Source organism: Nelumbo lutea, chromosome 7 (genome assembly GCF_056320005.1).
Source record: "Nelumbo lutea isolate HS-2025 chromosome 7, American lotus-T2T, whole genome shotgun sequence".
In the NCBI taxonomy this organism is placed as follows: domain Eukaryota; kingdom Viridiplantae; phylum Streptophyta; class Magnoliopsida; order Proteales; family Nelumbonaceae; genus Nelumbo; species Nelumbo lutea.
In genome coordinates, this window is record NC_142690.1 from 204,162 (window position 1) to 229,208 (window position 25,047).

Below are 25,047 nucleotides of genomic sequence, written 5' to 3' on the forward strand. Positions count from 1 at the left end.
TTCTGCAGAGATTGCCGCTAGCAGAGCTGCTCTCCCCTTGGCTTCTTTGGTGCCAAACATCTTGAAGTAGTCAAACCTAAACCTCAATTGGAGTCTTTGGGGGGTAGAGAAGTCAACGATGCCAGAGAAACCAAGCCCATGGTACTGTAGAGAGATCCATGAGGAGTCTGAAGGTGAGGTGGACTGGGAAGATCTCAGAGATATTGAAGAAGAGGAAGACGACCAACCTTCAAGAATCGGAAGTGTTAGCTTTTATGTAGGGTTGCAAAATAGAAAACTTAGATTGTCTGAGAACCAAATTATTATTTGGAGAGGGCAGACACTAGTTCTGGAACTAAAAGAAGCGAGCGTGGAAGAGCCTACTGTGGATTGTGGGGGTTTTACTTTTACAGAAGCTCTCCAAGAAGCTCAGAAGCAAGGGATCGGTATTGGGGACTTGGGCCTCCAAAATGACCCAAATCAAGGATCAACTGAGGAACAGAACCGTTTAGTGGTCCAGGCTGTTGCTGAAGAGGAATACATGCCATCAAAGTCTGCCTTTGGGCAGGGATTCTCTCTTCCGTTTTAGGGAGTTCCTTCCTCTTCTCTTTCTTCCCCTTGTTTCCCTACCTTTGCTAATTCTCTTGCTCTTTGTGCTAAATCTACTGTTCTTGGTTGTGCATATCCGGTCCTGGAAACTACACCTGATGTGATCTTGGACCTGAGTGTGCCAGAAAAACCAACAAGTGGAAGTGTGGGTATAGGGGAAAAGGAGATTATGGATCTAGTCTTGGGGAATTTAGAGACCCTAATTGAGACGGAAAATTCTGCTGACAATAAAATGGAAAAACAGGAATTAGCAGAAAGTGAAGCAGAGAGGGAGGGGGAGGTGATTAAAATCATTGACAGAGGAAGTGTTCCTAGAGAGAAACCAAAGGGAAAGGGGTGAAGACCAAAAAACCTAGGGAAAGAGTAAAGAAAACCTAGAGTCTACCTTAGGAAGGAAGGATGTGTGGATAAAAAGAGGAAGAGGAAAATGATTGAAGTGGAAAAGTTAGCGTGTGGGGTGTCTTATGAAAAGGTTGAAAATAAAAAGAGGAAGAAGAAAGGGGGAGACTAGGAGCTGGAAGTAGAAGGGGCGTACCAAAATAAGTGAATTGAATTTTGTATTGGAACGTGAGTGGAATAGGTAATGCTAAAAAGAGGAGAGTTATAGGAAATGTATTAAGGAAAGACAAGAAATAGGTTGTAATGATTCAAGAAACAAAACTCTCAAATTTGAATAGAAGGTGGATAAGAAGCATTTGGAATTGTAGGGGGCTGAGTTGGTCGCTCACCCCTTCGTGGGATGCATCCATGGTGATGAAGGAAGATTTGGCCCGACCTCTCTATTACGTGACACGTGGCAGAAACAACAGCTCGGCAATAGGGGCCAAGCCTAGGCGGGAACAAGGGGACACGAGCGGACTGAACTCCCTACCGGGGGCCCGAACTCACCCCTTGTAACAGCTCGGGATACACTTCGCCGAACTGACCTTGTAATAGCTCGGGATACACTTCGTCGAACTGACCTTGTAACAGCTCGGGATACACTTCGCCGAACTGACCCATCTTGTAACAGCTCGGGATACACTTCGCTGAACTGACCCACCTTGTAACAGCTCGGGATACACTTTGCCGAACTGACCCACCTTGTAGCAGCTCGGGATACACTTTGCCGAACTGACCTGCCCTATAGATACCTCTGAGCTCAAGACCGCCTCGCTCAGCACTTCGCATCACTTGGCACCAAAACCAAACAAGTCGTACCACGCCTGACACTAAGGAAGTTCGTGCCCAAGGGCGCCGCGCCTGACTGACTTGGGATCTGACGTTTGGCGGCAGCACCCTGAACGGCCACCTGCCACCGCCACTGACACCGCCATCTCCAGTTAGATGACGGTTAGGCAGTGACGGTTCTGTCTCAGCAGAAAGGACGACGGCCGAATTGACAAGCACAAGGGTAATCATACCTGACCTGACAAGGGCTCCGGGACGAGTGCACGAAGTGATTATAAGAGCCCCCTGCCCCCCGACAACGGAGGTATGCAAAAACTTTGCGCTATCTGGTATTACCTTGCTTTTGAAGGATTCTAACTTGAGCTTCGGAGCCTCTACACCGGGTTCCCCCCGGAGCTTCCCCATCTCCGTTTCAGGTTCCCTGCTACCCCGTTCGGAAACAAGACCGCGGACAGCTAAGACCGGCCGGATCGCGCTCCATCAATTGGCGCTGTCTGTGGGAACATGCTTCAAAAAGCCTCCCTCCAAACTTCGATAACCCCTTTTCTTCAAAAAAAAAACCCAACACTCATGGCCTCCTCCAGCAACACCGGACGTGGCACGGAGACAAACGCCACCGGGGAACAACTTCAAGTCCCCATGGTGTGCGTTGGATAGTTCACCATCCCTCTTTCGGCGGATGGGATCCCCAGCTTGAACGCGCCACAAGCAGTGGCACCCGTAAACCCTCCTACCACAAGCATCCCCTTTCCTCCCCCCATTGAGACAACCTTCACTGAACCGACTGCCATCCCCTTGGCAACCAGCCAAAACCGGTTGGAGGACTTGATGCAGTGCATGCGGGCAATGCAAGCCCAAATGCAACAGTTCCAGCAGCACCATCTTCACCAGGACCAAGTGCTGCACAACATCTCCCAGTATCACTATCAACAGCAGTTCCCCCAACTGCCACTGAACCAACCACTACTTCCACCTCGCCACCCCGCTCCGAGGCCGGTAAAGGCCTCCCCGCAGGATGGACGCCCCCACCAGGCGAAGGCCTCCCGGCCCCAGAACCACCCTAACAGCCTGGCCTCGTCCCTAGGCCGAAGAGAGAAAAGTGTCATCCCCGCCTCGCAACCCGCAGGCGGGTCGGGAGCCTCACCCGCGAGGTCGGCACCCCGGTGCTCCAAGCCCGAGCTCCCGCTCACCGAAAATCGATTCAACGCCCTGGCGGCGGACTACCAGCATTCCGGGCCCATCGAGCTCGGTAACATGGAGGCCAGCAGCGCCAGTACAAGGCTCGCTCAACGGCGAAGGCGCCGGCGAAGTCGCCGATCCGCCACCCGTGCCTTGTCGGAATCCAGAGGCAAAGACACGAGCTCGGACGAGGTAGGGGCTGCCCCGGTTCTCTCGGTTCCTTCCCCCCTTGCATCGGAACTCCTGGCGGTCCCCTTACCCAGAGACTTCAAACTCCCACCTCTGGACAAGTACGACGGGCCCTTCGACCCCAACGACCACGTTGACGCCTTTCAGTCCCAAATGCACTTCGCCAGGGCCAGCGAATCGTGCATGTGCGTGGCCTTTACCACCACCCTCAGGGGGGTAGCCCGCACTTGGTACAGGAACCTGGCCCCCGGGTCGACAAAGTGCTGGGCCCAGTTCGTGCAGGTCTTCACCGCACACTTCGTCACCAGCCAACGGTGCCCCAGAACAGAGGAAAGCATCTTCGGAGTAGTCCAAAGAGAAGGAGAATCCATTCGGGGCTACATCAAGCGATTCAACGAAGCATGCCTGCAGATACCGCGGTTGGACCCCGCAGTGCAGCTCGCGGCGGCCAAAAGAGGGGTGACGCACAAAGAATTCAAATGGCACATGGTGGCCAACCAGCCCGCAACCGTGGCCGAATTCCTCAAACTCGCGGATAAGCTCATGAGGACAGAGGAAGAAATCAACCAACGAACCGAAGGTGGGAACGAGAAAAGAAAGAGAGAAGGCGAGCTCTCCAACCCGGTGAATAGAAAAAACCCGACCCGGGAGCTGAAGCCGAACCAGTCGTTCCGGGCCCCCCAAGCAGTTCGGACGGACTACACGCCGTTAAACACGAGGCGGACGGAGATCTTAATGACGATCAAGGACGCCCCGTACGTTAAGTGCCCACCTCGCCTAAAGGGAAATCCGAACGAGAGAAATAAGAATTTGTATTGTAGTTTCCATAGAGACCATGGTCATAGCACCGAACAGTGTAATAACCTCCGGGACGAGATAGAGGGGCTCATCCGTCGCGGATACTTGAGAAACTTTGTACAGCACAACAATAATAACAATAAGGCAGGTCGGCAAGGGGAACACGAAAAGGATGCCCTCGAGTCTAGCAACAGATCTGCCGAACCGTTGCAGAAGCAGCCTCCGGAAGAGAGGCTAGTTCGGGGAACCATCCATGTAATAGTGGGAGGTTCGGTGGTAGCGGGGTGTACCTCGGCAGCAGCCCGGACTTCAGTTCGCGAAACGGCCCTTGAAGAACGGAACCCCCCAAAGAGACCAAAGACTGAAGAACCAATCTTCTTCATGGAGGACGACGCGCGAGGAGTCCACTACCCCCATGATGACGTGCTTGTCATTAAACTAAGGATCAACGACTTCGAGGTCAGGCGCGTACTCGTAGATTCGGGCAGCTCAGCGGACATCCTCTTCAAATCAGCATTTGACCAGTTGCAGTTACAGAGGAGCGAGTTGAAGCCCACGAACACTCCCCTGGTGGGTTTCAGCGGAGAGGAAGTCAGGCCCCTCGTTAAAGTAACTGTCCCTGTGGAAGTCGGCACATGGCCTTGTGCGGTTAGACTCAACCATGATTTCCCGGCAGTCGCGACCCCCTCCCCATACAATGCCATAATAGGGCGGCCGATCATGCATATCCTACGGGCGGCGGTCTCCACCTACTATTTGGCCATGAAGTTCCCTACGGACTTCGGTGTAGGGGTAGCGTGGGGCGACCAGCTCGAGTCCCGCAAGTGTTATGTTGCTGCCTTGAAGGGAAAAACCAAGGCGGCCGACGACCTCGAACTGGAGCGGCCTGCGGAGCAAGGTGAGGAACGAGCTTCGCCCACGGAGGAAACTGTCGCAATCCCGACTTCGGCTACGGACCCAGCTCGCACACTAAGCATCGGAGCTTCCATCGAGGATCCCCTACGAACCGAACTGGTGAGTTTTTTACTTCAAAATTTAGATATTTTTGCCTGGTCCGCGGTCGACATGCCCGGCATTAGCCCGACTGATAACTCACAAACTTAATACTGACCCTGTAGTCAGACCCGTTAGACAGAAGAAACGCAACTTAGCCCCAGAACGCTGGAGAGCGGTCGACGAGGAGGTCGAGAAACTCCTCGCAACAAACTTCATAAGGGAAGTCCATTACCCGAGCTGGGTGGCCAACCCGGTGTTGGTAAAAAAGGCAAGCGGCAAGTGGCGCATGTGCGTCGACTATACCGACCTGAACCGAGCTTGCCCGAAAGATTGCTTCCCCCTCCCCAGAATTGACCGCCTAGTGGACGCGACCTCGGGAAACGAGTTGCTAAGCTTCCTGGACGCCTACTCGGGCTACAACCAAGTTAGGATGGACCCATCCGATGAGGAAAAAACCAGCTTCATAACCCAGTTTGGCCTGTATTGCTACAAAGTCATGCCCTTCGGACTAAAAAATGCCGGAGCGACTTTTCAAAGACTTGTAAATAGGCTGTTTCGGCCCTTGATTGGTATGAAGATAGAGTGCTATGTAGACGACATGGTCGTCAAGACTCAGTTTTCACAAGAATTAATACAAGACTTAGATTCTTTTTTCCAAATCCTGCGTCAGTTTAGCATGAAGTTGAACCCCAGCAAATGTGTCTTCGGAGTCACCTCGGGCAAGTTCCTAGGCTACATTGTCAATCGGCGCGGTATCGAGGCCAACTCGGACAAAATAAAAGCCATTCTAGATATGAGACCACCTCGGAAAGTAAAAGAGGTTCAGAGGCTAAACGGCCGCATAGCCGCTCTAAGCCGCTTCTTGTCCAAATCAGCAGACCGCTGCCTACCCTTCTTCAAGGCAATCAAAGGCAAAGGGTTCGAGTGGACCCAGGACTGCCAGTTCGCGTTCGACGAACTAAAAGGTTACCTCGCTAGTGTGCCAACCTTAGCCTGGCCCGAAGTGGGCGAGGTCTTAGAACTGTACCTCTCGGCAAGCGACGAGGCGGTCAATTCGGTACTAATAAAAGAAACAGATCGGGTCCAGTGACCCATCTATTATGTTAGTAAAATTTTGCAGGGAGCAGAGGCAAAGTACCCGGAGATAGAAAAACTAGCATACGCCCTAGTAATAGCAGCTCGGAAACTCCGCCCATACTTCCAGGCTCACACCGTCATCGTCCTGACTGACAAACCTCTTAGACAAGTTTTACTCAAACCCGAGGTTTCTGGTCGACTGACGAAATAGGCCATCGAACTCAGCGAGTACGACCTCCAGTACAAACCGAGAACCGCTATCAAGGCCCAAGCTTAGGCAGATTTTATCGCCGAGTGCACTTTCAGCCACGAAGCCCCATAGGTCGAGCCCGAGATCCCCAGTTCGGGCGAACCCGGAGCTCCTGAGCCCATAGTGTCCGAAACCCGTGAAGTAGCAGTCAGTGTGGCATCTCTCCTGGTCAGGCGAAGCGCGAATTGGGATGAGGAGCCCTGGATCCTTCACGTGGATGGTTCCTCGAACCGGCAAGGCAGCGGAGCTGGAATAGTCTTGTGCGGCCCGAGCGGCACAAAATTAGAATACGCACTACGCTTTGAGTTCGTGGCATCCAACAACGAGGCAGAGTACGAAGCACTGATCGCCGGGCTGGACCTAGCGCGAAAGGTAAAGGCAAAACACTTGGTCATCTGCAGCGATTCTCAGCTCGTGGTGAACCAAGTTACCGGCGAGTACGAAGCACGCGATCTCTCCATGATCGCATATTTGGCCAAAGTAAAAGAAGCCCTGCTCAACTTCCAGTCACACATCATCAGGCAAATCCCGAGGTTAGAAAACACTGAGGCCGACGCCCTGTCCCGGTTAGCCAGTACAAGTCACAACAATATGAGAACTGTGTACATAGAGGACTTACCTCGGCCTAGTATTTTTGGGGGGACAGAGGAGGTTGCTCCCGTCTTGGAGGCAGAGCCGAGCTGGATCGATCCACTCGCGAGCTTCTTGATAGACGGAACCCTCCCTGCAGAACGCAATGCGGCCAAGAGGGTGCAGCGCCAGGCAGCCAAATACGTCATAATAGACGAACGGTTGTACCGACGGTCGTACACGCTCCCCTATTTGCGTTGCCTGCGACCTGCAGAAGCCGAGTTTGTACTCCGCGACACTCATGAAGGCCTGTGCGGCGGACACTTGGGGGGCAGAGCACTCGCCCAAAAGGCACTTCGACAAGGATACTATTGGCCAACGATGAAGGCGGAAGCTGTCGAGCTCGTCAGAAAATGCGACAAGTGTCAGAAGCATGCTAATATCCACCATCAACCTGCCTCCGACCTCAAATACCTCGCCAGCCCGTGGCCCTTTGCACAATGGGGCATCGACCTCCTAGGGCCATTCCCACCAGCAACAGGCGGAAGAAAATTCTTAGTTGTTGCAGTAGATTACTTTACGAAGTGGATAGAAACCGAACCTCCGACAACTGTTACGGCTCGAAACATACAGAACTTCTTTTGGAAGAACATAGTATGTCGGTTTGGGTTACCTCGGGTACTAATCTCCGACAACGGCAAACAGTTCGAGGATATCAAGTTCCAAGAATGGTGCCAGAACATGGGGATTCGACAAAATTTCACGTCAGTCGCGCACCCGCAGGCAAACGGTCAGACGGAAGTAATGAACAGAGCCATCTTGCGCGGACTGAAAGCACGTCTGGATCGAGCTAAGGGATCGTGGGCCGAAGTGCTACCAAGTGTCTTATGGGCTCACCGAACTACCGAAAAAGCAGCCACGGGAGAAACCCCCTTCAACCTCACCTACGACACTGAAGCAGTGATCCCGGCGGAAATCGAAATACCAACATTGCGATTAGGAACATACGACGATCGGACGAACGGAGACGAGTTACGTACCAACCTTGACCTACTGGACGAGGTAAGGGACCTCGCGCACATCCGAACAGCGGCATACCAGCAGCAGGTAGCTCGCTACTACAATAGCAGAGTAAAGCAACGAAGCTTTCGAGTCGGCGACCTGGTCCTTCGTAAGATTATGGTGCCCGAACCCGGCATGGGCAAGCTTGGACCTAATTGGGAAGGGCCGTATAAAGTAAAAAGAGCGCTCGGGGGCGCATACGAACTCGAAACCTTGGAAGGCAAACGAGTACCTCGAGCGTGGAACATTGTGAACTTAAGGCGATACTACCTATAAACCTCCAAGCGAAGTGGACGAAATCAGGTCCTAGGTGCCACGAGGCAAGCCAAGAGGAACTTCGGCGTAGACAAACAAAATAGAGCATATTATCAGCTCGGCAAAAAACCAGTTCGCGACGTAAAAGACTGCGGAAATTTAATAACCCGGATAGTGGCAGACAAAGAAACAGTTCGGGGAAGATGAGCAAGGGGAAAAAGACATTCCATTGCAAGAAACAGTACATTGACAAAAAAAAAATTACATGCCCGGAGCCACTTCGCCATCGGAAGGCACTTCAACAACACCCGAAGGCCCTGCCTCTCCTTCAGAGTCCGGCTCGCTATCGGCAGCATTGGCCATCTCCTGAGTTATACGCGAAGTGGTTATGGCACTTACATCGAGGTCGGGGTACGTATTCCGGATCATCCATCGGCTCAACTTGAACCCCCTTCTATAAGAGTCCACCATCAGATCGTCAAAACGCGGAGAGGCAATGTAGTCTTCAACTGCCTTCTTCTTGGCGTCTTCAATGCCTTGGGAAAAAATCTGTGTTCTCTCCCTGATGTCCTCTTGAAGATATTCGACTTGATGCTGCAAATCCAACTTCAAGTCCGCCATATGCTTGACAACTACCCCCATGGCCTCGGCGTCACGCTGAGACCTCGCCCGCCTGGCCATCGCGACGCGAGCAGCCTCTTCAGCAGCATAAGCAGCTGCCTCAGCAGCCCGGGTATTTGCCTCTGCAGCACGGAAGGCTTCTTCAGCAGCATGAGCGGCAACCTCAGTAGCTCGCGCCTGTCGCGAGCTCCACTCCACTTGGGCCGCCAAGGCATGAATTGAAGAATTCACCTACCAAAAGAAACAAGTGAGCAAATGACAGCAGAAGCAACAGAATAAAAAAGGAAGACGAAATCTAACTTACCACCATGGCATGTGTTACGGCGCGGCAAGCGACCTGATTCAAGGGAAGATCGGTCCACGCCGCGACCTCCTCAGGGAAAGTAGCGTCCCTACTCTTTTGAAGAGCGTAGTTCGGCGTCAACACGCTCCTAAACTCCCCTTGAGCTCCCGAGCCTAAGGGCCCAGCCCGCGTATGAGCAGACCCGGAGTGAGCAGGAGCACTTGAGTACGCAGGAGCGCTCGTATGAGTGGTCTCAGCGTAAGGCGCCCCGGCAGTTTCGTGCACCGGTGGAGTCACTTCGGGCTCCCTGGGCAGATCTCCGGCGTATGGTCTGGAACTTGGGGCTCCTCATCTAGGGACAGCTCGGTACGAGTTCGCTTGGCGACCCGCTTCCTCCTCTTCATACCTTGAAACAAACGCCCCCCACGAGTTCTCTCCGCGTCCATGACACCTGTAGAAACGAGTTCGACATCAAAAAAAGAAAAAAAAAACGAAAAGAACAGAGCAAGCAAGAACCGTATAGCTAGAAACCTACCCGAACTCAGGCCGGCTGCAATAAGCTTGGCCTCCGTTAAGTAGTGGTGGCACTTTAAGCCTTGCCGTGCCCATTGCCGGAGGCCCTTCACCGTCTCTTTATCGAGAGTTACGCCTAAATCGGGAGCGGCCTCACCCCACCCGGTCTGAAAGGGCCATCCTTGTGCACTTCGCACGCCGAAGTAGTCCCGCTTCCAAGCCGGGACCTTATTAGGAAGATCGTGCAGAAGCTTAAAACCTTGGCGAGGAGAAAGGTAATACGCCCGTCTCCCCCCAGGAAGAGAACCCGCCTGTCTCTTGAACATCAAGATGGAGGAGAATATCTCTAAGTCCAAGGGGAAGTTCTGCTCGCAAAAAAGGGAAACTGTCCCCACCAGGTTCTGAATAGAGTTCGAATGAAGCTGACAAATGGTGACACCGAAGTGGTTTATGACTTCGACGAGAAGGGGATGGAAAGGAAGTCGCAACCCCACAGCGAGCTGCTCTCGAAAAATCACGATCTCGTCAGGACCGTGTTCCCAAGGAAAGCTGCCCGAAGGAATAAAATATGTGTACCCCCCAGGAAGATTGTAAGACATAAGTACGGATTGAAGCCCCTCAGGCGTCATGGTTGAAGGACCAAACCTGTCTAGCATCCGACCTCAAGCTCCACCTCAGGATCACTGAGGCAGTTTGGGGACACGACTCGGTTGGTGGAACCTACGTCGGCCCTACTCGAAGAATCATCTGAGCTATCAAAGCTAGACATTGGGGAAAAGATGGATTCAAGAAAGTACTCACTGTAAAGTTTGAAGAACAAGCCAAAGAACCGTGAAGAACAAGCAAATAACCCAAACCAGACCATAAGCACCAGTACGAGGAAGTTTAATGCCCTGGTAGAGTCTCTAGAGCTAAAAGAACCTTGCCTTTTACAAGCCTCCTTTACTTGGTCCAACTTTTAGGAAAATCAAGTTTGTTCAAAGCTGGATAGATTCTTGTTTTCCATTGCATGGGAAGATCTATGGGGAAACCTAGTCTTGAAAACATGTGGCTAGAAGTCCCAAAGTTCACTGAAAAAATAAAGTAGTGGATGGAAGATCTATGGGGAAACCTAGTCTTGAAAACCTAGCCCGTATCGGCCGATAGGTATTGTATCAGAGCCTTCTCGATACGCCCCTACAAGGGGTGTTTCAGGTTGGTGAGTGGTTCAGAGGGTAGAGCTGCCTTAAACCACCCCCTCTGAACCAATTTCGAAAAAAATAAAAAAATTGTATCGATATTTTGAACCTTGATGTCAAATAGAGGGGTGAGGTTCATAAAAAAATTGTAGAGGCTGAAAGAAAGGATTAAGGCGTGGAATAAGGAAGAATTTGGGAGAATTGAAGAAAAAAAGGAGTTAATTGCTAAAAGGATAGAGGAGTTAGATCAAAGGGAAGCCCAAAGAGTGTGCAATGAGGAGGAAAGATAAGAAAGATGGTGCCTAAAGATGGAATTAGAAGAGAATCTGAGAAAAGGAAATTTCGTGGAGACAAAAATCGAGACGTAAGTGCCTCTTAGAGGGTGACGGTAACACAAATTTTTCCACTCAGTGGCAAATGGAAGAAGGAAAAATCTAATCTCTAGTGTTGAGATTGAAGGTCGGGTGATAACTACAGAGGAAAAAATTATAAAGATAATTTTGGATCATTTTAAGTTAATTTTTGCCACTGTAGGTGAAAGGAACTTGGAGCTGGAGGATCTGAATTGGACTAGAGTGTCTAAAGCGATAATAGCCCTCCTAGAAAAGCCATTAAGTTTGGAAGAGGTTCATGAGGTAATTTTCTCAATGGAGAGGTCTAAAGCCCATGGACTGGATGACTTCTCAATGGCATTTTATCAAGATTGTTGGGAAATCATAAAATCTGATTTGATGGAGGTCTTCACTGAGTTCTATACTGAAGGGAATATCACCAAGAGCAAATTGTCACGAACCTAGTCTCCTCTAGCGTCTTGTGCGGCACTTGGGCAGTAGTCTGTCGCTCCTCAAGTCATCCTCCCCTAATTAGAGCACTCTCCTGGCTCCTAAGACCAAGTAGCTTACCCACTCATCCCTCACACTGAGGCACACACTTAGGCAACAAAGGCACAAAGCACATAGGGAAAGAGAGATGGAGAACTCAAAGAACTCTTTGTATTGCTCAAGAGAGGGATACAACACTTGATTGCTTAGTTGCTTCCTTGCTTCAAATGAGGGAGGGGGTCCCCTTTTATAGGCACCTCCACCTCCTTAAGGGATTTCTCTAGAACATGAATGTTCTAGACTTCCTTTTAGACTTCTCCTTCTTCTAGATCTATCTTAGTTCTCTTTGATACATGAATGCTCTAGAATAGTTCTAGGAGTATGTACAAGGTTCAAGGGTGTTCACGAGGCTTCTAGAATGCTTCTGGAATCTCCTTGAACTCTCTTAAGTGTCTTGGGGCTTCTAAAAGCTTTTAGAGTGTTCATGAAACCTCTTCCATCAGCCTTCTCCTCAGTAGGGGTGAGTCAATCTTGTCATCTCGTGACAAAATACAACCTTCAATGCCCTAGTGCCCAAGAAGAAAGATGCTAAATCTCCAAAAGATTATATGCCAATAAGCTTGGTGGGTAGCTTGTACAAAATCATTGTTAAAGTCCTTGCGAGAAGATTTAAGAGTGTATTGCCCCCGGTAATATCCCAAATTCAGGGAACTTTTGTGGAAGGGGAAACAAATAATTGACCGAATTCTTGTAGCAAATGAATGTGTGGCAGAAAAGAAAAGACAAGGGGGCAAAGGCTTAATTTGTAAATTAGATCTAGAAAAAGCTTATGATATGGTAGATTGGTCCTTTCTTCTAGGCTTACTGGAAAAAGTTGGTTTCAGTGGTGGATGGAGAAAGTGAATCGAAGGTTGTATCAATTTGGCTTATTTCTCAATACTGATCAATTGTGTGACTAAAGATTTTTTCCTAGCAAATAGAGGATTAAGGCAAGGAGATCCCATCTCCCCCTTCTTTTTTACCCTTGTTATGGAGGTGCTAAGTAGGCTGATTATAAAGGCTGACCTAGAAAATTAGACTAGAGGTTGGAGGGTAGGAAGGAATCAGGTTGTGGTGACCCATTTGCAATTTGCAGATGACATAATCATATTTTGTGAGGACTGCTTGGGTTCCAGCTTAAGAAAATTGAAGGCCCTAGTTGATCATTTTCAGTCTCAAGCTTAAAAGTAAATTGGGAAAAGAGTTGTGTGGCAGGAGTAAATTTGGGAGAGGAAGAAACTAGCTTGCTTGTGGGAACATTAGGTTGTGTGGTAAAAAATTGGCCCCTAGATTATCTTGGCATGCCATTGGGGGGTAACCCGAGAGCGAAGAGTTTTTGGAAACCCATAATAGAAAGATTTATTAAGAAGTTAGCTATGTGGAAGAGAAGCTACATTTTTATGGGGGGAAGAATCACCTTGATTAGATCCACTATAGCCAACATACCCACCTACTAACTATCCACCTTTAAAATTCCGATAAAAATTGCATGGTAATTGGAAAAAATAATGAGAGATTTCTTATGGGAGCTGGGAGATGAAAAGAAAGATCATTTGGTAAAGTGGGAACATGTATGCAAAGGCAAGGACCAAGGAGGATTTGGATTAGGGAATCTGGTCAAGAGGAATGCAACTCTCCTAGGAAAATGGCTTTGGAGATTTCCCCTAGAAGGAGAAAGGTTATGACACAAGGTCATTGGGAGCACCTGTGGTGTAGTAGACAATGGCAGGAACGCAAGACTTGCTCAAATAGCATCAAAATTCCCCTTGGAAAGCAATCTTTGAGGTACTTCATTCCTTGGTGGTGAGACCCTTCTTTATTTACTAATCTCATGCTCTTTTGTGTCTTGCATTTGGGATTACTTTTCTTCACTCTTTGGCTGCAAATGGGACTCCTCCCCCCTCCTGCCACCACCACCACCACCACAAGATGTGGTAAGCTTATTCAGTTCTAATTGTATGCGGCTACAGAAAAAAAGGTCAAAATGCTTATGGAAGGTTACAAGAGCAGCTGTAGTTTGGACCATCTGGGAAGAAAGAAATCAAAGAATTTTCAATGAGAAGAGTAGATCTAAAGAGGAAGTAATTGAAACAATTAAAATCAGATCTGCACACTAGGTAAAAACTGTTGTTACATTCAAAGATATCTCAACAGATGATATAATGAAAATTGGGAGGAAGTGGTACAAATGGGCACATATAAAGAGATTACAAAGATGGATAGGAAACCCCCATAGCCAAATAAATTGAAGCTGAATTTTGATGATAGTTCCCTTGGAAACCCTAGGAGAGCAGGAATAGGGGGAGTATTTCGAAATCATCATGGAGAAGTTGTGACTGTGTACTCAGGACCAATTAGGTATGGAGACTCAATTCAGGTTGAGACAATAGCACTCCTACAGGGCCTGAAATTAGCAGAACAATTAGAATCTAGAGAGTTGGAAATGGAAGGGGACTCATTATTGATCATTTCTTGGGCTAAGCAAGAAATTCAGCTGTATGGAAATACATATTTTCTTTCAGGGAGATCACCATTCTTGCTAAGAGTTTTTAACTATATATTCGGGTGGGTAAAAGGATAGCAAATGGATTGGTAGATACCCTAGCAAAACATGGGGTTGATAGACCTACTCTTTTTTGAGCAAAAATGTAGCTGGCTGCATTACAACAGTGGGATGCTGTTCCATGTAATATGGGACTTTTGTATATTGCTATAATCTGGAGCAATGTTTTAAAACGCGGAGGTGTGACGTGAGGCGTGTACCTAGAGGCATGAGGCGTAGTTTAGAACATAAGAGGCGTAAGCATCCTTAAGAGGAGGGGGGGGGTGAGGAGGAAGAAAAATGTCATTTTTCTTTAAAATCTTTTATATTAAGAAAGATGAAGATGCATAGCACTAGTTGAACCCTAACACAAAAAAACCAAATTGGGGCTGTATTGAAAAGGGGGGTGAAGCCCCCTCAGCCAAGGGGTCCGGGGGCTTAGGCCCCAGCCCACTTTCTTTCTCCTTATCTTCCCTTTCCTTTCCTTTTCTTTTCTTTCTTTTTCTCTCTTTTTTTTCTTCTCTTTCTTTTTCTTCTCCTTCCCTTCCCTTTCTTTTCCTTTCCTTCCTTTTTTTTCTTTTCCTTTTTCTTTTTCTTTGTCTTTTTAAATGAGGTGTGCATGAGGCGTACACCTCGCATGCCTCATGAAAAAAGCGTATGAGGTGTATGCCTCAAAGGTCTCAATGCCTGTGGCATACGCCTTAGGGTGTTTTGCGGGTGCCTCGCCCTGAGGCGCGCCTCCAGGCGTATGCCTCCCATGCCTTTTAAAACACTGCTTTGGAGAGCAAAGCAGCTAAAGAATCTGTTACCTTTTTTCATTATAATAAATAAATAAATTCTTTGCTAATAAAAATACATAGGTCTAGTTGCCCTGTACTTAGTATGGGGGTTATGTGTATTAATAAAAGGAAGAGAAACCCATATTGTGAGCATCGTGAAATAACTCACTTGGGCTGATTAGGAGTTGCCACCCGTTTGTTAAGGAAATGGAGGTGATGTCACCTTCGAGAATGGCATCAAAAATCGTTTCGCATTTATAGTGACTCCAAAGCCTGAGGCACTGACTACACTAGTTCGTGTACGACTTAGATGGGAGATTGGGTTGTAGGTGTTTTAGGCTAACGAGAGGGGTCAAAATGGAATATTCACTTGATGAGAGGATAAACAAAGGAATTTTGAGTTGAGTTTTGCTGGGTAAATATTTTGGAAGGTCGCGAGTTTGATGGTGGTGTCTGATATGAGGGTTGAGGTGTAAATGGGGTTGATTAGGGCCATTGGATTGGTATCGGTAGATTTAACGGTGAACTTGAGGGCTTTTGGGCTGAAAGTTGGGTTTTTTGGGATTTGGGTGTTTCAGAGAGATTGGAAGCGTTTGATCAGGTGTTTAGGATGAATTAGGGGTTCAAGTGGCGGACCGAGCAAAAATCAGGTGCTGCCACATATAATAATAAAGTAGATAGCTAGGGAAGTACGAAGGTAGCATTGTCAAGCTGGTCACATAGATAAAGACTATAACTGTTAAGATGTGCCGAATAGGGGTAGTTTAGTCTTCTTTTTATTAAGTAACTTGCTTATGTGGCAGTGTTATTAGAGTTACTCTGCCCCACACTTAAGTAAGGTCATTTCTGTCTTTATAACTATGATTAGAACCTAATATAGATTAAGGGGGTCGACTGAAGGGATTAACCATCAGATTTTCGACAGACCCTTCTTCTTCTCTTCTTCTTCTTCTTCTCCTCTTCCTATTCGGACTACTGTAGCACCAGTCGAAACATGGTATCAGAGCAATGCTCCTGACCTAAGTCAGTTGGTAAAGCAACTCAGCACTGTTCGTGACTCTTCACCTTCGTTTCTGATCAGTCGATGGAGAGAACTAGTTCGCCCTAGGTCAGAAACAGTACAACTTGTCTCTCTGCTAGGCATAACCTTCTTCAACAAGGAAAGTGACTTCAGTAGTGAATGGTTGATTGATATTCTCAAAGGAAGGTCAGTTCTTTCTTCTTCTAGTGTTACTTATATTTCTGGATAGAAACCCTACAAGAAGCTGTTGTACTGAGTAAAACCTAGAGAACTAGGTTCATTGTTGCCCTAGGAAGGGCTGTGTGTGCAGTAGCCGAATGTGTAGGGCTGCTGTAAGTTGTTGTGTAATAGCCGAATGTGTAGGGCTGCTGTAAGTTGTTGTGTAATGCCCTCTTGATACGGTATAAGGTAGAATGCAATGACCTTGCCGAACTCCTTGTGGTTGTGTAATGCCCTCTTAAGTGTGTTAAATAAGTCTGAACTGGGTGCAGCAGATTTGGCTGTGTTGTGGTGCTTGAGTGGTTGTAAGAGGGCCTCTACTTGTGATTAGTGAATGGTAAACTGATGCTTATGTGGGACATAAGTGTGTGAAGTCAGCAGTAGTGTGAATAAGAACAAGTGTGTGAAGTCAGCAGTGGTGTTTAGAGGCTGCAATAGGGGCTGAAATATCAAACTGTGAACAACATCAATCACTTGTAGCTAAGAAGTAAAGTTAGAGACAACCGTGAAAAGGTACAATGGCAGCAATAGGAGATGGCTACAATGATCAGAAACCTAGTGTAGTAATTTCTTCCGACTACCTAGGAGTACAAATAACCTCAATTAAGCTAAATGGGGAGAACTATGTTCCATGGGCTAAATCTGTGGAAGTTTTTCTCAAGGCAAAGAAGAAAGCAAAGCATGTTAGAGATGAGAAGCCACCGGTTGACTCTCCAGGGTTTGATGATTGGGAACAAGAAGATGCTCAAATCATGACTTGGCTGTGGAATAGTATGGAACCCAAAATCAATGCCAACTTCATGTTCCTTGATACGGTTAAGGATATATGGGAGCATGCTAAGAAGCTATATTCTGGACAAGATAACACAACAAGAGTATATCAGCTGTATTAGGAGTACTTTGATTTACAACAAGGAACCAAAACACTAGAAGAGTACAATGCCTGCATGAAGAATATAAGGAATGAACTCAATGTCTATGATCCCCTTACTCCAGATATTCAAGTTCAACAACAGCAAAGGGAGCAGCTAGATGTTACAAGATTTTTAGTGGGGCTGAAGTCGGAATATGAACCAGTTAGAGCTCAAATATTGGGGGGCTCTACTCTTCCTACACTTGAGGAAGTATTCTCAAGACTTCGTAGAATCTCTCTGGGCCAGACAGAGAACCCCACACAGTATGATAGATCAGCACTTGTGACAGCTAGAGGTGGTGGACATAGTACAAGAGGGGGAGGTCATTCCAGAGGGGGCCGTGGCAATCCCATGATTGGTAGGGGTGGCCGTGACTCAGGGAGAGGCCGTGGCAGAGGAAAAAATAACTCTACAAGGAAGTGTACTCATTGTGGTAGGGATAGACACACAGTGAATTTCTGTTATGATCTACATGGCTCTCCCTCTAAATGGGCTAATCATGCTGTAGCAGGCGAGGTTGCTATTAGTGACAGTAAACTGGCAGACCTAATTCCTTCCACATCTACATCTACTTCTGGGAGGGAGATGGTGAGTGTTCCGCGTGATGAGTATGAACGGTTCCTTCAAACTACTTCACAGCATACCACTGCCACATATGCCCAATCAGGCATCGCTTGCATGTCATCTAAAACTCCTTCCTGGATTATTGACTCTGGAGCCTCAGATCATATGACTGGGACTCCAAGTGTGTTCTCTTCTCTTGCTGAAACCTCCACACCACAAACTGTTACACTTGCCAATGGGTCCTCATCTCCCATCTGTGGTGTTGGTAATGTTGACTTGGCTTCTGTCCCTTTATCATCTGTTTTATACGTACCTAAGTTTCCATTCAATCTTATGTCTGTTAGTAAAATAACCAAAGCTCTTAACTGTTCTGTTACCTTCTTTCCTTCCACTTGTGTTTTTCAGGATCTCAAGACGGGGAAGAAGATTGGTGGGGGGCATGAAGCTGGTGGATTGTATTACCTTGACGGTGGTGGATCTTCAATTGAACTTCAGACTTCCCTTACTCCTCTACAATGGCATTGCCGTCTGGGACATCCATCTCTCAAGGTCCTCAAGATGTTGGTTCCATCATTGAGTCAGTTGTCAGTTTTACAATGTGAGTCATGTCTGTTTGGTAAACACCGTTGTGTGTCCTTCAATCCAAGAGTTGAGAGTTGTATGTTGAGTCCTTTTTCTTTGGTTTACTCAGATATTTGGGGTCCGATCAAAATAGAGTCTTATAATGAGTACAAGTATTTTGTCTCTTTTATTGATGATTGTTCAAGAATGACATGGATTTACTTAATGAAAGAAAGAAGTGAATTATTTTCCATTTTTCAAAAATTCCATGCTGAAATACGCACACAATTTGGTGTTCCAATCAAAGTTTTCCGTTCAAATAATGGTCGCGAATACTTTCTTACTGCATTTCAACAGTATTTAGAACATCATGGCATTATTCATCAGACCTCGTGTGCTTTCACCCCTCAACAAAATGGGGTGGCTGAACGGAAGAATCGTCATCTTCTTGAAATTGCTCGGTCTATGCTTCACCACATGCATGTTCCTAAACGGTTTTGGAGTGATGCTGTATTCACTGCATGTTTTCTCATTAATCGGATGCCCTCTTTTATTCTTCATGGTCGGTCCCCCTTTTCCATCTTGTTTCCCACTTTATCTCCGTTTCCATTAACTCCTCATGTCTTTGGTTGTGTGTGCTTTGTTCATAATCTGAGTCCTGGAATAGACAAGATAGATGCACGCTCAATTAAATGTGTCTTCCTTGGCTACTCTTGGACTCAAAAAGGGTACAAGTGTTACAATCCTATTGCCCGAAAGTGCTATGTCTACCCTGATGTCACATTTTTTGAGTCTGTCCCCTTCTTCTTCAGTCATGAAGCACCCTTGTCCTCACCCTTACCTCCTCTTCCTCTTTCTGTCAGTGATTCAGTTCTAGAGGCTGTTGTTGGAGTAGACTCGTCTCCTCATCTAGTGCAGGTCACCATTGAACGACCACCGATCCGACAAGTGTATACACGTCGAACGACACCGGCCCCTCCTCCAGCTTCTACCTCATCTGCGGATCCTCCCATGGCTCCTATTGCTGAACCTTCAGATCTTGACCTACCCATTGCCTTACGGAAAGGTAAACGTAGTTCCACACTCCATCCCATTTCCAATTTTGTTTCATTATCTCGTCTTTCTGCATCACATCGTCAGTTTGTTTCACTTTTATCTTCTATTTCCCTACCTAACAATGTTCAAGAAACTCTTAGTTCACCTGGATGGCGGCGGGCAATGGAGGAACTTTCTACTCTTCAACATACTCAAACGTGGGAACTTACTACTCTTCCACCTGGGAAGCATGATGTGGGCTGTAAATGGGTGTATACTGTGAAATATTTGCCAGATGGTAGTGTGGAGCGTTTGAAGGCCAGACTTGTTGCTAAAGGTTACTCACAGGTGTATGGTGTGGACTATATGGAGTCATTCTCACCGGTGGCTAAAATTGGTTTCGTTCGTGTTTTAATTTCCTTGGCAGTTATGTATGATTGGCCTCTCCTTCAACTTGACATAAAGAATGCCTTCCTCCATGGTGATCTAGTGGAGGAGGTATATATGGAGCAACCACCTGTGTTTGTCGCTCAGGGGGAGGGTGGTAAGGTGTGCGGGCTGAAGAAAGCAATTTATGGGTTGAAGCAATCTCCACGTGCTTGGTTTGGGCAGTTCAGCGAAGTGGTGAAGAGTTTTGGAATGAAGCAATGCCAGGTTGATCACTCAGTGTTCAGCTATGACTCGGAAGCTGGGAAGATTTTATTAGTGGTCTATGTGGATGATATTGTCATCACTGGTAATGATAAATTGGGGATTGGCAAATTAAAGGTATTTCTGCAAAATCATTTTCAAACAAAGGACCTTGGAACATTAAAGTATTTCTTGGGAATAGAGGTTGCCAGGTCAAAACAAGGTGTGAATCTGTGCCAAAGGAAATATTTCCTTGATCTATTGGAAGAAACAGGACTGTTAGGTGCAAAACCGACTGAGACCCCTATGGAACCAAATGTTAAGTTGAACAGTGATACAGGAGAAGTATTTGAAGATCCTGGAAGGTATAGACAACTAGTGGGAAAGCTGAACTATCTGACTTACACGAGACCCGACATCTCCTTTGCAGTCAGTGTGGTGAGCCAATTCATGCAGAACCCTCATATACCTCACTGGGATGCAGTCCTTAGAATTGTGAGGTATCCGAAAGGAGCTCCAGGCCGTGGGCTACTGTATAAACCAGGAGGAAAACTTGAAGTAGTTGGGTATACAGATGTAGACTGGGCAGGCTCAGTGAGTGGCAGAAGATCTACTATAGGCTATTGCACATTCTGGGAGGAAATCTTGTGACATGGAAGAGTAAAAAGTAGACGGTTGTAGCCAGAAGTAGTGCTGAAGCCGAATATAGGGCCATGGCTCACATTACCTGTGAATTAGTGTGGCTGAGGAATCTCCAACTAGAAATTGGGTTTCACATGGATAAACCTATGAAATTGTACTGTGACAACCAAGCTGCACTCCATATCTCATCCAATCCTATTTTTCATGAGAGAACAAAGCACATAGAGGTTGATTGCCACTTTGTGAGAGAGAAGGTTCTTGCTGGAGAGATAAATACAGAACATGTGAGCTCCAATGACCAAGTGGGCAGATTTGTTTACAAAAGCTCTAAGCTGAGGGAAAGTGAACTATCTATGTAACAAGCTGGGATTATAGGACATATATTCTCCAGCTTGAGGGGGAGTGTTAAGATGTGCCGAATAAGGGTAGTTTAGTCTTCTTCTGTTTATTAAGTAACTTGCTTATGTGGCAGTGTTATTAGAGTTACTCTGCCCCACATTTAAGTAAGGTCATTTCTGTCTTTGTAACTATGATTAGAACCTAATATAGATTAAGGGGGCCGACTGAAGGGGTTAACCATCAGATTTTCGACAGACCCTTCTTCTTCTTCTCTTCTTCTTCTTCTTCTTCTTCTTCTTCTTCTCCTCCTCCTCCTCTTCCTGTTCGGACTACTGTAGCAACAGTCGAAACAATAACAATCAGATTACAAGTGGACTTATAACCTTGGCATTCTCCATATACATTGCTGATAGTTAGTTCATTGTTCACCCTTGCTTGAGCTAAACTATCAGCTAAGGTGATTGAGCGGTTCAGGTCTCTTCCCAAAATCTTGGTTGTTCTATCCAGGACTCTAAACTTCTAAGCTAACAAAATGAATGGTATTGGGATCTTTTGTCCTATATGTGCAAATTGCAGACATATCTTTACTCATAGTAGAGCATAAACCTAAAAGAATTGAAGAGGCTCATTTGGGAACAAGAAAATTACATCGTGATTTGGATTGAATCTCGATGAAACAATACATCAATGAGAGGTTAGTTTGATAAGTTTAGTGAATTCCTTTTATTTTTAATTTTTTAATAGGCCTGTTATGAAAATGAAAGAGGGCTGGAATTGACATATTGGTTCTCTTTTTATCGCATGTTTTTGAGTTGTATGCGTCCGAAGGTGCAATCAGAGTTTGTGATTTAAAAGGCATGTCTAGGTGCATAGGCGGGGTGCATTTTAAGGTATGTGCGTCGCCTAGGCCCTAGGCACATCATTTTCAAAAGGTGTGCCTTCTGCTTCAATGTGGCGTGTGCCTTTTTAAAATTTGTGCCTTAGTTCAGGTTTGCTCGCTAGCTGAAGCTCCGAAAGCCCCATATTTGTTAATGTTGTTCATTCATTCATCCTAATAAAATACATTTTTAAAATCCAATTAAAAATATAGAATCAATTTTTGTAGGGATTAAGAATTTAAGACCTTAATATGGATTTGTTTGGCCTTGCCTTAAGGAGCTTGGTACAAAGGCGACTTGGAAATCAGTAATGAAACATGCTTAACCAATATTCAGAGAACTGGACCGGGCATAGAACCAAAGAAGCGAGAGTTCAACCGGGGTGGTGTATATGTATATCTATATATATATATACTACGGGTTATATAAATACTATATATAATATATTTTATCTTTTAATACATTTAAATATGGTAGGTAGATGGCAAGTTCCTTAAGTTTTAAAGCAAATGACTAGGTTCAAGTTTCTTAATTTACATTTTCTTTAAAATATGTGAGTAATAAAGTAATATGTACAATAGAGTTATTAATTAACACATGTAAAGAGGTGGACTAGTGGTTATTAAGTAATATATGGACATATGAGTCATGGGTTCAAGTCTTACTAAACACATTTTAAAATTTCAATTGTTTAAAGGACTCAGGTGGTTTCACAAAACCGGGACCTGTTCACTAGTATTTGGTTAAATTGGACGGTCAGCTGACTTTCATTGATTTTTGATTAGTTGCTGTTATTGGGGCATGACCGAACCGGACAAGGTGCCAGGTCACGGTTCAACCGGTTTGATCGGTCGGTTCGGTCTGGTTTTCTAAACACTATGTTTAACATCATATTATCTATTTGAAATAGTGCAATTAGGAAAGAAACAAAGAAATTGAAAAATTGACATACTTAACTATGTTTGATTTTATTGTTTGCATTTTCACTCTGAATATGTTTTATATGTAATGGTTATGTATTTTAATTTGAGCTAATAAGCTTTGTAATTTTTTTAGTTTAAAATTAGAGTTTGCATTTTTAATTCATAATTTTATTTTTTAATATTTTCATAATTTACTTTGAAATTTTTACACTTCTTTCACAACTGTTCGCACAATTTTTGATTTTTTTTTTAATCTTTGTACCTTGCTTCAAAAAGGCATGTGCCTCACCTTGTGCCTCACGCCAAGGGTCTCAAGCGCAAAATGCCCTATGCGCTTTTTGTCCGCCTTCTGCTTTTAAAACACCGGTGAAAGTTGAGCCATGAAATGACAACTTTATAATCACTTCTAATTATGACTCTATCTTAGGTGCGTCTCTTACATTGATTAAGTTGGTCAAACACTCCTCAACTTATTATCAATTATCAAACTCCCTTGCATTCCATCCCCCCACAAAGTTGCAGCTCTTGAGAAGACAGCTCATTTTGAGAAGACAGCTTCATTTTTTTTGTTGATATAAGTAGATCTTGAGAAGACAGCTCCATGGCATTTTGAGGGGCATTCCAAGATTTTTTTTGATAAATGAGAGTAGTTTTATTAATTCAAATAAAGAAAATACAATCAACCTAGGAAGAGGCATGAGATGTTACCTCCCCCGAGGACTGAATCATCTACACTAAACATGCCCAAACCTGAAACACGAATTACAAATTAGCCCAAAACAGATCTCCCCTTGACCCCCCTTGCTTGGCCAGAGAATCAGCCATTGCATTTGCTGATCTGTTGACCCACTAAAACCTAACAGTCATATTTATTGTCATCCATTTAACTTCCTTTAACAGGTCCCTGTAGCCTCAACAAGCTGTATTTGGGCTCTTCAGCCAGCCCACCACTACCTTGGAATCCCCTTCTACTAACAAATTGTTCACTCCAATTTGACCAGCCATCTGTATACCTTGTATCGCTGCTAGTAACTCTGCCCTTACAGAATCACCTTCACCCACTGGTCCTGAAAAAAGAGACAACATATTGTTGTCTTTGTCTCTCAAAATCCCACCAATTCCGGATGGCCTTGGGTTACCTTGGCCGCTGCCATCAAAATTCAAATTTACCATTCCATCCAGTGGGAGCTTCCATTCAACTTGTGATTTGTTCTTGGTGGAGACTGTAGAAGCCACTGCTTCCCAGTTTCTCCTTAAGTCATCAAAGGAGAAATCTGCCAACAATTGTGAAGATTTCAACCATGAGATTGTCCTTGTCAATATGCATTCCTTGATTTCAGCAAGACTTCTTTCCTTTTCTTGAAATATTCTAGCATTTCTCTCCTCCCACAAAATCCACAAGGTAGCGGCTCTGATACATTTCCACATTAGCTACCTTCTTTTTGTCAATCTCCTAAGAGCAGCTGGAGTGAACAACATCTTTACTTCAGATGGCAAGTTCCACCTGTACCCAAATAAGGAAACAACCCTGTTCCAAATATTGGCAGCAAAGGAGCATGATATCAGCAAATGGTTATAGTCCTCCTTCACTTTACACATAAAGCACCAATTTGGGGACAAACACATAAAAGGTTTATTCTTTTGCAAATTTTCCACAGTATTGATCTTACCATAATAGGTTCCCAACAAAACACTGCTATTTTGGGGGGAATTGGCCTTGACCAAACCTCTTTAACAGGGAAGACCTAAAAGGAAGGATTAGAGCAAAAGGCTTGGGCTTTAAGGAAATATGTACAAGTGGAGAAGCTAACCGGGGTTAGGGCCCAGACTCGTTTATCTAGGTTAGTGGGGTCCAAACACATCGAATCTAGAAGCAACAATAGCTTTGAAACACAATGAAATTCTTCATCCCCCAACCCTCTTTGAAACCTGAAATCCCAGTTTAAAGCCAAAGGGAAAACTGGGGGGGGGGGAAGGAACCATGAAATGGGTTTCTTTTTAAAAAGGGAGATGGAATAGAGAGAAGGGATACGATCTTTTAGGGATTGAGTGCTCACCCAAGTATCTTCCCAAAAAGAATGGAGTTTCTAGAACAAGCATCATACCTTACAAAACTGATGAATTTAGGGAGAATGCCAGAGATAGCCTTCCAAGGTTCTTGTTGTTAGTTTCCTCTCTGGATACTATTTCCATTCTAGAGTGAGATTGGTGAGGAGAACAGAATCGTGATTGTAAGGTCTAGAAGATGGGAGAGTTTGTGGAGGTAGGCCATTGGAAAAAAGCTTTGAAGATTGAAACTAAGGAGCTTCTATTTGAGGAACTGAGACTAAATGGTCAGCTGAGCTTGAAAATCAGGGAAGCAAAGAGAGGGATGGTGCTATTAGAAGGTTTGGGGGTAATTGAAGGGTTCA

General features: G+C 45.7%; 1 protein-coding gene across 2 annotated transcripts in view; it reads left to right on the top strand.

Annotated features, from left to right (window-relative positions):
* LOC148844452 (pentatricopeptide repeat-containing protein At5g15010, mitochondrial-like) overlaps window positions 1-25,047 on the top strand; it is a 42,723-nt gene that overhangs the window by 6,965 nt on the left and 10,711 nt on the right. The gene's annotated exons all lie outside the window — the stretch shown is intronic.